General features: G+C 37.9%; 1 protein-coding gene and 1 non-coding gene across 2 annotated transcripts in view; both read left to right on the forward strand.

Annotated features, from left to right (window-relative positions):
- MOXD1 (monooxygenase DBH like 1) overlaps positions 1 to 12,281 on the forward strand; it is a 91,739-nt gene that overhangs the window by 50,209 nt on the left and 29,249 nt on the right. The window lies entirely within an intron of this gene.
- On the forward strand, positions 8,906 to 9,008 carry LOC113599030 (U6 spliceosomal RNA). The gene has a single exon (XR_003419770.1). It is a non-coding gene; the product is annotated as a U6 spliceosomal RNA (small nuclear RNA).

Below are 12,281 nucleotides of genomic sequence, written 5' to 3' on the forward strand. Positions count from 1 at the left end.
GGACAGAGAGAGAGACACACACACAGAATCGGAAGCAGGCTCCATGCTCTGAGCTGTCAGCACAGAGTCTGACGCGGGCCTCAAACTCACGAACCGCTAAATCATGACTTGAGCCGAAGTCAGACATTCAACCGACTGAGCCACCCACATGCCCTGAAAATAAGTTTTTAAAAGTTAGTTTTACTATACAGACATTTAAATTAGTTCCTTTTATGTGTAAGTTGTATTGGAGTAAATGAAAAATGAGGTTGTTTTTCTTTCCTCTAACTTGGGGTTGTGACATTTTATCATAAGGATCATCTGTTAGTAATTGAGTTCTGTCCTTTCATGGATGGGATTATTAGTCCTTTAAACTGTAAAAGAAAAAAAAATCACACACAACAACAACAACAACAACAAAAAGCAGACTAGCAACCATTACTTCAAAGGAGATTACAAAGTGAAAAACAATCCAGAGACAGAAAACGTTTGATGCAGAACCAAGGAAGGTCTCACTGTTTTTGTGGGGACCCCCCCCAGCAGCAGCTGCCCCTAGTCAGGGGTGAACCACATATACTCACATCTGCCATTGGGCTGTGAAGTCTTGACAACAGGTTTGGGGTAGAAAATTCTTCTGGTTATTTTTTTTTATTTATTTTTTTCTAAGAGCCTAAAAACGCAGAAGATATAATTGAGTTTGCAGAGGATCAACATGTTGTTTTAGAAACCTAGCGCCAAATACATCCTGGTCGATTATTTCTGTAAATAACAGATTTAATTTAAACCAAATAGATTATTTTGCATTGTGTAGGGAAATAAACAATTTTGAAGGTCCGTGGAGACTTTGTTTTATATGATTAAGTATATAATAGCATAGCATATGTCTACTTCATATGTAATACCGTAGATAGATTATGCGTAGAAAATATGAAAACTAACATTTGATGTATACTTTGTATATACCATGCACTGTGAGGGGTTTCCCGATATCTTATGTAATTCTCAAGATCACCTTGTGAGGTAGGATGTAGATAATCTCTGTCTCACATATTCATTAACTTGTCAGGGACATTGAGCTCGTAGGTGATGAAAACAAAATTTAAAAAATATATTATAAAATTAATATGTGTTCACTGTAAAAAATTCAAATACAGAAGGCCATGAAGTGAAAATCAAAAAGCTCTAACTTCTACCATTCAAGTCCTACTTCCTGTAAGCCAAATTAATATTTTCTTGTATTTTTCTGAAATTTTTTTGAAAAAAAATTTTAATGTTTGTTTATTTTTGAGAGAGAGAGAGAGAGAGAGAGAGAGAGAGCATGAGCAGGGGAGGGGCAGAAAGAGAGGGAGACACAGAATCTGAAGCAGGCTCCAGACTCTGAAACGTCTGCACAGAGCTTGATGGGGGACTTGAACTCACAAACTGTGAGATCTTAACCTGAGCCAAAGTCAGATGCTTAACTGACTGAGCCACCCAGGTACCCCTGAAATTTTCTATATGTATGCAATCATGTATCTTTATATTTATGTTTACTTCTGTGTATATTTTCATCTGTCTTTCTTTATATTATATATGTATATAAGTATATATTTATATACTTAGATACGTATATATTTATATACTTATATACTTATATAAGTATATAATATATATTATAGATGTATATAAGTATATATTTATATAGATATATGTGGTTTTTCTTGCTTTTATTTTTAGATCTCAGGATCATATAGGAGACAATAGTGTCATCTATTTTGACACTTGCTTTTTACATTTAACGGTATGTCCTGGAAGTGTTCCACTACATTATGTACAGACCTATCCTATTCTTTTATGATTGTCTGGTAGGCCATTGTCTAAATTTAATATAATTTAATAAAGAGCAACATTAAATTATTTTCAATTTTATGCCATTTACAAATTTTCTGTATTAGTCTGCTTGGGCTTCCATAACAAAATACCATAGGCGAGATGGCTTAAACCACAGAAGTTTGTTTCTCATAGTTCTGGAGGTGGAGAAGTCTAAGATCAAGGTCCGGCAAGGTAGGTTTTATTCTGAGGACTGGTATGTGGACTTAGTAGTTATGGCTGTCTTCTCCCTGTGTTAAAGGAACCGGCCCTTTACTTGACATAAATGTTACAACTCTTCTCATCTTGGTTTTGGTAACGTAATGTTTACTTATCTTTTTGCTCAGGTGCGCACTGCTTCCAGTTCTTTCCTCTGTTAACCTTTAATTCACTTCTCCAGGATAAGAGATGGGTCACGTAAAATAAAGTTGTACTGTCTATGCATTTTTTTGCACAGATCCATCTCCTCTGTCATTCTGTGATGAGCTATGTTCCCATGAGAAGTTCCCCGTTTCCTGCATTCTTATCCTATGTAAAACACGTTGATCTACGCGTGTCTCTCTGCTCTGCATAGGACTGGAAGAAATCCATATATACTCATGCCTCTGATATACATATTGCTGCATTGAAAGTCATGTGTTGAAGTAATAAAATGAGTTCAGAGAACTTTATTTCCTGCAGCGTGAAACAATAAAATCACATCTACTTTCTATGAACTTTCAATTCCATGAATTGCCGTGAAATGCAGATTAACCTGAAAAACAATTCAATTTATCATTTAAAAACAGCTCATACTTATAAAGAGGTAAGCAAGAGCATACCAAAAAATAACCAGCAAGATTTACTCTTGATGTTGTATTTTCATTACAACAATCACCGCAAATAATAAAGGCCTTGAAAAAGTCTGCTCCATGTAATGAATTGTCAACAAGTTAGCAGAACAGTGAGTTGCTAGTCCAAATAAGAAGAAAAACTCTTATGTAGGCACTAATTACATTCGATAAAAAAGTACTAAGTTGTACAGAACTGAGTATCGTTTTCAACTGCTTGATACAAATGATTATGTGCTAGACACATTTTCTCCTTTGCTTTTTATAATGGATTAAAAGTTGATTCGTGTTTTTATTTCGTAAATAAGAAAACTGAGTTTCAGTAAAGTTAAGCAATCTGTCTTAGATCACACAGCTAGTAAGTGCCAGATGTTGAATTCCAAACCAAGTCTTTGGCCTCATGCTACCACACAGTACTGCCTCCTGAAAGAAGCTTAGAGAAACAAGGCAAATGTCTGCCAAAGTAATCAGAGAAGGCATCCAGGGGAAACAAAACCTGGGTTTTCAAGAGCGAGTAGGAGGACATATTGGGTGAAGAAAACACGGAACGAAACCATGGAGGTAAGAACAACATGGTGTGTAAAAGGAACGGATCCCTGTGACTGGGAATTCATGCACAAGGCACTGTGTAGGTAACGTGCAGCAAACCACATAGGATCCTGAATGTCAGAAAAAGAAGTGTGGACTTGATCGCTATAGAAAGTGTGGTGTGGAGCCACTGAATATTATCGGTCAGATGTCCAAGATGAAAAGTGATTTGGGAAGATTGGTTGGGATATGGGGTGTTGTCTAGAAAGCTACCCCCTAAGCATCCAAGAAGATTAGTTGGTGGCTATTGGTGGAACCCAGGTGGGATGTATAGAAGTGTGGACTGGGATGAATGCCGTGCCTAGAGTGTAACATGAGAAACATTTTGAAGATGAGAAATATAAATTAGGATGAGTCATATTGCTTTGGCATGCTCTAAGTATTCAGTGTTCTCATGAAAAAATGTGGTTTCCAAACACATTACAGAACACAACTAGTTATTTGGGGAACTTCGTTTTGTGTTTTTCAGAAATCTGAATTAACAAAGCTTCTGACTTAATCCAGGTTTGGGTAGTCATCTCAGTTTTCATGGACTAAAGAGGGGAAAGAAACCAAAGATGACTGAAGAAAACAACTGTCATTGATAATTACTATCAGCACCGAACTTCTTTTTGTTTCAGCTGAACGTCACTTGGGTTTATTTCAAGCAAATCCCTTTGTCCAGAGATTTATGATGTTTCAAGAGCTACAGCTCCTTTTGAGCTTTGCCCTTAATATTGTTTGGGCCTCAGCCTTAGGCCATTTTCTCTTATGGTAGAAAAATGACAGCCCAAACTCCCTGAAATAGCACTTTCTCTCTTACTTTGGGAGGATAGCTCTTCTGCCAGCCACCACTTGAAAGTCGCTGTGATTTGACCAATGTACGTTCAAGATTGGGACCACTTAGATGGGTTTGGGCCACTTAAGAGAAGTGGGAATCATTCTTAGTCAAAGAGTGTGGCTAAGCCAATTCAGGATCCTGGTAGTTCTTCTGGGGGAACTGATGCTGGAAGGCAACCAAAAATTATCATTCTCTGGTCTTAACGTCTCTACCTTTCTAGAATATAAACTGTATGATTGTCAGACCCGTGTTTGTTTACTTCTTGGCATTGGATAAAGAGCCAAATAGTTGGGGTATTTTTTTTTTAATTAGTTGAGTGAATAAATGAATGAATGAATGAATGAAGATTGAATGAATGGAATGGAAGACATCTCTTTGCGATGAAAAAATTTTCAGAGCAAAATAGTAAGGGAAATGTGTATTCAAAACTGTGCATAAATACACACGAGAAGTGTCAGTGTAGGGGCGCCTGGGTGGCTCAGTCGTTTGAGCATCTAACTCTTGATTTCTGCTCAGGTCATGATTCCAGGGTCATGAGATCAAGCCCTGTGTCTGGCTCAATGCTGAGCATATGGCCTGCTTAAGATTCTCTCTCTCGGGGTGCCTGGGTGGCTCAGTCAGTTAATTGTTCAACTCTTGATTTCAGCTCAGGTCATGATCTCATGGTTCTTTGGATCGAGCCCACATTGGGCTCTGTGTTCACAGTGTGGTTTCTGCTTGGGATTCTCTCTCTCTCCCTGTCTCTCTGCTCTCTTTTGTTCATGCTTTCTCTTTCTCTCTCTCTCTCTCTCTCTCTCTCAAAATAAATGAACTTAAAAAAAAGATTCTCTCTGTCTCTCTGCCCCTCTCCCCAGCTTGTCTGCTTGCTCCCTCTCTCTCAAAAAAAAAAAAATTAAAATTAAAAAATGAAGTGTCAGTGTACCTGTGTTTCTTTTAGAGGAAGGGGGGAGGTCATATTTCAGAAAAACTTCTCTGTAAAGAACATACTATTATACAAATTAAATCCTAAATAAATTGACATGGCACACATAAATATATATTTCATATGATTATGTATTTTGCAATACAGCATGTGACCATGGCAATATTTTTTTTGCCTGAATATTTGTAACATAAAAGTCTTAAAGTTAGGTTTTGAAACACTGGACTTTGTGAATAAATTACCAGTATAGACGTTATTTATTTGGGTGCAATGTTAAAATTGTATTTAAAACCCAGAGTCCAACTTTTAATAAATACACTCACATCATTCTTTGAACACCTACAAGGTGTCTGTTGCTTCTGATGTGTCAGCTATTTGATTCTCAAGTAATTTTATAAGTAAACCTTATTGTCACTGATTTACTGATAAGGAAACTGGGACAAAGAGAAGTTGAGCAACTAGGAAAAAGAGATGGAAAAATCACATAACTATCAATTCTTTTTTTGTGGTAGAGATAATTAAGACCTAGTCTTTTAGCATGTTTGATGATCATATCATGATGATCGTATTACAGTATATAAATGTTTCTTTTTTTAAGGAGTTTATATTAAGACAATTTTTTAATGTTTATTTTTGAGAGAGGGAGAGAGAGAGAGAGGGAGTGAGAGTGAGGAAGAGGCAGAGAGAGAGGGAGACACAGAATATGAGGCAGAGTCCAGGTTCTGAGCTGTTGGCACAGAGCCCGATGTGAGGCTCAAACCCACAAACCGCAAGATCATGACCTGAGCGGAAGTCAGACACTTAACCAACTGAGCCACCCAGGTGTCCCTGCAGTATATAAATGTTTCAAATCAAAATGTTGTCCACCTGAAAATGTACACAATGTTACATGTCAAATATACTTCAATATAAATAAATAAGAAAATAAATAGAAAATAATGGGGCAAGATTTAAACCCCCCAGATTAGATTCAAACCCCAAAACATGTGGTCCAATAAAATGCTCTTCCATTATGCTACTTGTTTTATATTGCGTTCTCAGCTGCAGTCCTTTGAAAGAAGGATGTGTGTGCAAATGACTAAGGAAGTGCCAGGAGAAAACACGAGGTGGGAGAGTAAGACTGAGGAAGAGAAAGCCAAGCAAGGGTGTTATTGCACTGTACTTCCAGCTGTAACCTAATCTCATTGTCTTAGTCCACTCGGGGTGCTCTGACAGAGTACCATAGACTGGGCGGCTTATAAACAGCAGAAATTTATTTCTCACAACTCTGGAGTCCAAGATCAGGATACCAGAAGATTTGGTGTCTGGTGAGATCCACTTCATAGACAGCCGTCTTCTCATTGTGTTCTTACATGGTGAAAGGGGCAAGGGAACTCCATGGGGTCTCTTTTGTAAGGACACTCATCCCATGCATGAGAAATCAGCCATCATGACTTAATTGTCCTCCAAAGGCCCCACCTTCCAATACCCTCACCTTTGGAGTTAGACTATCCATACGTGAATTTGAGGGAAACACAAATATTCAGTCCATAGCACCCATGGAAAACAGTCATTTTGTTTAGAGTTGTCCATTTCACTTTCTTCAGACTAACGTACATTTTGGGGCATTTTTTGCTCCTTGCAAAGTGAGCCCAAGATCGGGCCTTTGAGGAAAGTTACAGGTGCAAGTGATTGGAAGTAAGGCCCCCAGAAGAGGTTAAAGAAACCCAAAGTGACCTTGGTGGAGCACTGACACTGTCTCATTCACTCCCCTGCCATTCAAGATGGGAGTCAGTAAGACCTTGGATTGCGAGTAAGCTGTTCTGTGAGTGTTCTGCAAGATGAGCAAACATTTCTAATACATTTTAACTTGATAAACGAATGATGTCTTGCCATATGAGTAGTACGTGATGCTGAATGCCACATGATCACAGCTGAACCAATGCTTCTTGTCTCTCTGTCTCTGCCTCTGTCTGTCTCTATCTCGCTGTGGGATTGTGGGCGGTTTTCTCCCGTGCTTGGATGCTCCGTCTCAGGCCGAGGTGTTTGGTAGAAATCAGTGATTTTTCAGAACATTGGAAGGTGCCCACAACTGGCGCTAGTGAATTTTTTGTCACTTCAAAGCACCTATGGACAGTTCTTTGCTTTTCCATACAAGAGTCAGCTTAGGAATGCTTTGCTTCATTCTGGATCAGGCTGCTTGCAGATATAGATCCTTTGCTGCCTTATTGCCAGTTACATTAAATACAGTATATGTTTAGAACTTGTTAATGCTGTACCGTGCTCAACACCTGTGTGAATGTATACAATGGCCCCCATGCAGAAAAAGATTCCATTGAGCCTATGGGTAGCAGTGATTCCATTAGTGGTAGTGAAAGTCATCCTACACAATAACCCTCCTCTCTCTTGTTTCCCTCACACCAGCCATGAAGGTTTTCAAAGGTAAATGCAGGTTAATGTTTATTTTTCTTTATATTTTGTATTTTCTTTATTATTTTGTATTATATTCAGTATTGTAATTATTTTTATATGAAAATTTTTGGGTTGTGGAAGGAATCCTCTGAGTTTCCATTATTTCTTATAGGGAAATTTGCTTTGATATACAAGTGCTTTGGATTACAAGCATGTTACCGGAATAAATTATGCTCGCAAACCAAGGTTTTCCTGTATATCAGCATGCTGGTTTAGGGGCACCAATTCCTGATCCAAGTCACCAGTGGTGAGATCCGGGCTCTGACAGTTGGATAAATTTTTAAACTTACATGTGCGTTATTATTTGCATTTATAAAATAGGTGATAATTCTATTACCTAAACTCATGAGCTTGTTTTGAGAATATATATATACATATACATATATATGTACATATATGTACATATATGTACATATATACACATATATACATATATGTGTACATATATGTACATATACATATATACATATACATATACATATATATATATGCAAGTGCCCTTGAAAGAGTTAAAGAATTTTTATTATATATAGTTAAATATATGTGTATCTTACTTTTGTTTTTACATTTGGAGGGTAAAAAAAAGTGGGTGGGAAGGGCGGAATGTCCTTCTTGACTTGTCCAAGTATACTAGCTTGGTGTGAGAAAAATAGATTATTAGAGCTCTTCAGAGCTCCAATACATATATAAACACACACACACACACACACACACACACACACACACACACATATATATATAATGATGGAAAAAAAGCCCGTGTGCTATGACCTGCTGACCTGCTCACAGTCATGTCATACAGCTATTTAGTGACACAGCCAAGAAGGGAACTTAGTCTCCTGACCATCAGATCTTTCACTATGCCTTGTGGGTCATATTGGTATTAATGTAACATTTCTTAGAGGAGCTAGGTTACCTCTAGTTTACTGAATATCTCTGTTAACTGAACATTAATATTTGTTAATGTAAGGCTAAAAGCAACCTTAGAATTCATGAATAATCTATTAAAAATTCAAAGAACAATATACATATTAAGAATGTTGTTATAAACTTTCTTAAAAGTAATTTTAAAATATTTTATATTTCTGTATTTTTGTATTCTTGAGGTGTTTGGCAAAAAGAACCTAATCAATTTGGTGTGCCTGGGTGGCTCAGTCGGTTAAGGATCTGACTTCAGTTCAGGTCATGATCTCACGGTTCGTGGGTTCAAGCCTCATGTCAGGCTCTGTGCTGACAGCTCAGAGCCTGGACCCTGCTTCAGATTCTCTCTCTCTCTCTCTCTCTCTCTCTCTCTCTCTCCCTGCTTGTCCCCCACTTACTCTCTGTGTCTCTGTCTCTCAAAAATAAAAAACAAACATTAAAAAAAAGAACTTAATTAATTCACATTCAGAAGTTGATGACTGTAAATCATAATATTTTTAACTCTCAAGGGTACTTGCATATTCATCAAGTAAAACAGCTTTAATAGTGCTTCAGCCGCACACATACTAAAATTGGAACGGTACAGAGAAGATTGGCATGGCCTCTGTACAAGGATGACACACAAATTTGTGAAGCGTTCCATGTTTTTAAACAATTTACTTTGGGCATAGAGGATTAGTAGGAATGTAATTCATAAATCTGTGGCCCGTCCTGGTATTTTCTTGTGACATTTAAAGAAACACAGAAATTATAATAAAGTCCTGGCTAATCAAAAGTCACATGGTTCCATACCAAATGCCTCTTCTTGAATAACACATTTTGCATCCAATGTAAAGAATCGACAGATTTCCAGTGTTAATACAGTACCACCAACAAAGCTGCCAATATCAAATTTTGATAATGTATTTTCTTTAGAATTAATAGCTGCTGTGATTAGAAGAAAACAAAAAAGTAGGCTTTGGTGATTTTAAAAAACATCATACTAAGCTAAAACTTTGAATTTCTACATAAGAATGCTGAATGGGGGAAGAGGAAGTCTCGTGGTAGAAGGTTGCTCTCCAGCCTGCTTGGTCTAGTGACTGCTGGGTTCTAGTTGATCTAACACATCTCCCAATCACCCCCATCCCCAGAACTGCAACCCCAGCATCTGAAGCTGTTTGTGATGCTGAATTTAGATTGCCTACCACAACCTCAGAGGCAGTACGATTTGGGGATTTTTTTTTTCCCCTTATTGGTCCTCTTAAGAGTTAGTGCCTTAACAATAGGTCCGCACAACACAGGTCTAATCTTGCAACTAGATCTAATCTGAATAAATGGTTCTAACTGAAATTTCTCCTTTTGAATAAATTGGAAATTGAAACTGTTTTGGTTTTATCGCATCAAGAGACCTTGAGAAATTAGTTGATTTAAAATACAAATTGTAGTAATAAAACTGTGGATTAGAAACATATGAAAATACACAAGGGGCGCCTAAGTGGCTCGGTCGGTTGAGCATCCAGCTTCGGCTCAGGTCATGATCTCAGAGTTTGTGAGTTCAAGTCCTGTGTCAGGCTCTGTGCTGACAGCTCAGAGCCTGGTGCCTGCTCTGGGTTGTGTCTCCCTCTCTCTCTTCCCCTCTCCTGCTCTCTCTCTCTCTCTCTCTCTCTCTCTCTCTGTCTCTCTCAAAAATAAATAAACATTTAAACAAATTTTTAAAATACACTGAAAATACCATAAAGTCTGCTGTTATCATGAATGTAATAACTAGTTTTTAAGTGGAACTGAACTTTGAATAAGTTCAAAAGAAAATGTTGAGGTTCTGAATTTGTAGTTTCACAGGCATTATGTTTTTTAAAAATGCAGAAAATGAAGAGTGCTGATACTGTTACTACACTGTATCTAATACCATTGGAAAATATCTTTATGGCACATATGAATGAAAACCAAAGCTAACCATTTGGTTTAGAACTCATGTAGACGGAATGCTGCCTAATTCTGTTGTCTAATGAGGGGCCCAGGAGGGAAAGGTGTGGCACATTTCAAATCATATCCAAGTACAATTCCCTGGTAGGACAAGTCACTTATTCACACTCATTAGCAGGCCTGATGAAGTTGGAAACTCATTTTCCACAGGGACAAGAATACTAGGATCTATACCATTAATTTATTTAATATGACATCATTTCTATTTTTTCAGAATGGAACAAAGACAAAAATGTGGCATTTAACAACTATTTTCAGCATAGGAAACAGGTCAGTTTTGATACATCTTTGTTACTGCTGAAGTAACAGATGTCACTGAAGTGTTGTGGGTTGTGGTCATTGTCGATGGCATCTGGGATATGTTTTGTGAAACTGAGGTGGTGAAAGTTACATTTGTTGAGAACCCTGGTGTTGTCATTTTAGATATTGCTATAGGTGTCAAGATGGTGACCGTCCCAGTCTTTGAGACTGACGAAAATAGAATTGTTGACTGTTTCACAGTGCTGGTGGAAGACTCATTTGTATAGCTGGAAATCACAAAGTCATAAAGCTGCATGAATATGAAGAAACAGGGGTTCATGGGTTTTGGCCCACATCATGATCTCATGGTTCCTGAGTTTGAGCCCCATATCAGCAGGTCGGGTTTTGCTTTGAACTCTGACCTTTTTCAGAGTGGATTACCTGTGAGACAATGATATCATTTTCTTGCTCAATTTGGTTGTCTCCTCTCATAAGTTGGATATATTGTCATGCTAAAAAAGCCCTCCCCACTGGGGATGAGGATAAGGAAAGAGGGACAGGTAGATACCATCTACTATCCTATCCTACCATAATCCCATGAGCATATATTAGCATGATTTTGTAATTGTCTGTCTACACTGCTAGTTTGGGCTGAAATGTTTTCATAGGCAGCATTGCATTATGAACCAGATGCCCTTTGGATAACCTCTGTCAGAGATGGTTTCCTGGCTTTTACATGGACAGCAACCTGTGCCTGGGGTGTGTATGGAAAGCAGGATGCCAAGAACAAGAATGGGCAGGAAGAAAAGTGATGGAGATTTACCAGATTTCCAGCTCATTACAGATTTCACCCATCACCTCTCTCCTTTTGTTTTAATTTTTAATTTATTGAATTGCAAGTTGTTTTTGGAGAGCTATGCTCTACTCATGTTTCAACAAGCAACATCTTAAATGGGTAGACTTGGAATAATAAGTGTAGGAAAATTGCTTATAAGAGCTCTAATAACCTCCTGTTTTTCTCACACCTGTTTTTCTCTCGTACTTGGACAAGTCAAGAAGGGCATTCCACCCTTCCCGCCCACTTATTTTTACCCTCCAAATTTAAAAACTAAAGTAAGGTACACATATACTTAGCTACAGATAATAAAACTTCTTTAACTCTCTCAAGTGCACTTGCATATTTATCAAGTGAAATAGCCTTATGACTATGTAAGTACATGGAATTATACAACATCAATCATGTAAGGGGAAACAATGTATATTTGTAATAATTTTTTGTCACAAACAAATGCAGGGATACTCATGACCTAGGTAAAAATGTACAAATCTGTGAATTGTTAGTTTATGATTAAAACAATTGAGAGCAGACGATGTATTAGCTTCCTGGGGATGCTATGATAAGTGACCACAAGCCGTGTAGCTTGAAACAGCAGAAATGTATTTTCTCACAGTTCTGGAGGCCAGATGTCCAAAATCAAGGCATTGGCAGGGCCATGGTCCATCCAAAGTCTCTAGGAGAAAATCCTTCCTTGGCTTTTCCAGCTTCTGATGGTCTCTGGTTTTCCCTGACTTGTGGCAGCTTGAGTCCAACCTCTGTGGCCATCTTTACATGGCCATCTCCTCTCTGTGTGTGTCTGAATCTGAATCTCCTTCTCTTTTCTGTATAAAGACACTAGTCATTGGATTCAGACCCATCCTAAGACAGAGTAACTTCATCTTA

Source organism: Acinonyx jubatus, chromosome B2, assembly GCF_027475565.1.
Source record: "Acinonyx jubatus isolate Ajub_Pintada_27869175 chromosome B2, VMU_Ajub_asm_v1.0, whole genome shotgun sequence".
Lineage (NCBI taxonomy): Eukaryota > Metazoa > Chordata > Mammalia > Carnivora > Felidae > Acinonyx > Acinonyx jubatus.